At 41.6% G+C, this 2445-nt stretch overlaps 1 pseudogene; it reads right to left on the bottom strand.

Annotated features, from left to right (window-relative positions):
- Positions 1 to 2096: 2096 nt before the first annotated feature.
- On the bottom strand, positions 2097 to 2214 carry LOC126102536 (5S ribosomal RNA; annotated as a pseudogene).
- Positions 2215 to 2445: the final 231 nt, after the last annotated feature.

Here is a 2445-nt window from a genome sequence, read left to right as displayed (position 1 = left end):
TTTCTGCCGACTCCTCAAATCGTTGAGGTGCAAAAGCCAGGTTAAAACGCAGGCTTGTAAACCCACAGTCCGACCAGGATTCGATCCCACGCCTCCTAAGTTTCCAAGGACGCGAATTACCACAAGACCAGCACGTCCAACATTTCATTAGGAAATTGACCAAATCAGATTGCATGTACTTTTCGTTCCAATAGTCCAAGGTGAGGAGAACCTCCAGCATTTAGAACACGTCAGAAAGTAAGAATATACAATAAATAGTTACTAAGAAAAACCAATAGGCTAATGTACCTTTCCCAGATAAGATGTGCAGTATTTCTCATAGATGTGCATTAAGTCAAAAAAATCGTAAACGTCTTTTCATTTACAAGGTAGTACCAGACTTCTCAGGAAATATGTAAATGTTCAGTATGCTAAGGCGTCTAAAGCTACTGTTACGCTGTTGCAAACATGCAGCATCAATGCGATTTTACAACACTGATCTGCAATGATCGAATTTGTACAGACGTCAAATTGTACATAACACTCGCGTTATTTGATAATATTAGTAACATACACACATCAGATGGATCCATTAACAATTTCATCAGTGGTGTGGAAACAGTTGGCCACCAATGAATCCTTCAGGCTCCTGTTAAGCTGAACTTCATTAGTAATTTTTATGGCTGCTGGACAGTTACTGAAAATGTGTGTTCCTGAATAATGGATGCCTTTGTGGACGAAAGTAAGTGACTTTAAATCTTTGTAAATAATGTTCTTATTTGCAGATTCCTTAATGCCTCAGCATGTTTCCTATGAATCGATCCCTTCTTTTAATCAAGTTGTCCCACAAATTTCTTTCCTCCTCAGTTCCAATCACTACCTTTTGAAACGTCCCCTTAGAACAAATTATACAAGACTGTGCTTAACCTGACACACAATATTATTTAGCGCAACGCAATCTGACTTTCAAAAATCCCTACAAAAGAATAGCCCTGAGTAACATTAAACTATACCTTTCACAAATAACTTACCTCACAAAAATCTTCATTACTCGAACTACTGCAATACAGCGAGCGCCACTATTGCCAGCTAAATAAAAGATTCAAACTACAGAAGGCACTAACTACTGATAGGGATAGTTAGCAAATGAAAGATATTAATAGAGAACAAACAATGTATTTACCTTAATAGTCATAATATATATAGTAGTTCATGACAAATTACAAAACTCCGCCATCTCTCTCCCCACATCCACCACTGCTGGCGGCTCACCTCCAACTGCGCAACGCTACGCGCTGTTCACATCCAGCTGCCGCTGCCCAACACTACAGTGGCAGACAACAATGCAAACTAGCCACAGACTGCACACAGCACAGCCAGTGATTTTCATATAGAGCGCTACGTAACGTTGCCAATAAGAAAACATAAACAGCCTACTTACATAAAGAAAACATAAACAGCCTACTTATATAAAGAAAACATAAACAGCCTACTTACATAAAGAAAACATAAACAGCCTACTTACATAAAGAAAACATAAACAGCCTACTTACATAGAGAAAACGTAAACAGCCTACTTACACTTTTCATTAGTTACTCACATGAATTCATATAATCGTCAGTATTCCTCCACAGCATCATGTTCCTACAACTTCTATTCTCATCTTGTTTGAACTGTTTATCGTCCATTTCTTATTTCCTCATAACTGTACCTAACGTTATTAGAAGAATTACGCAGAGATGGTACCGCCATCATCATCTGTGTGCGGGATAGAGACAGAGACAATCCCGCAGCTATCGAAGATCAGCTTTGGCATCCACAATAGCCAATACACACTACAAGGTGGCGACCATATGGGGTTGATAACAACGACCGCATATCATTCATACAGTTATAACTAAAACTAAACTCCTCCCGAACAGGCCATGAAGGTCCAAATGTACCGACCGGCCGCCGTGTCATCCTCAGACCACAGGCGTCACCGGATGCGGAAATGGAGGGGCATGTAGTCAGCACACCGCTCTCCCGGCCGTATGTAAGTTTCCGAGACCAGAGCCGCTACTTCTCAAACAAGTAGCTCCGCAGTTTGCCTCACAAGGGCTGAGTGCATCCCGCTTGCCAACTGCGCTCGGCAGACCGGATGGTCACCTATCCAAGTGCTAGCCCAGCCCGACAGCGCTTGACTTCGGTGTTCTGACGGGAACCGGTGTTACCACTGCGGCAAGGCCGTTTGCACAGTTATAACTAGTTTTACAAATACAGCATGTTCATCATCAAATAGCGTTGGACTCTGTCTCTGACATTCGATAATCGACCTGCATATAGCATCTAGTAAAGTTATCTGTGGAATGGCTCTACCACTTCTAGTAGCTTCTCAGCAAGCAGGTAACCGAAAACAACAATGACTACGTGTGACAGAGACACTACTGCAGACATTCACAACCTAATATTTCTTTCCAGACAAA

This window comes from Schistocerca cancellata, chromosome 9 (assembly GCF_023864275.1).
Source record: "Schistocerca cancellata isolate TAMUIC-IGC-003103 chromosome 9, iqSchCanc2.1, whole genome shotgun sequence".
NCBI lineage: Eukaryota > Metazoa > Arthropoda > Insecta > Orthoptera > Acrididae > Schistocerca > Schistocerca cancellata.
Note: the sequence above shows the minus strand (reverse complement) of the source record. Positions and strands in the feature narration are given on the sequence as shown.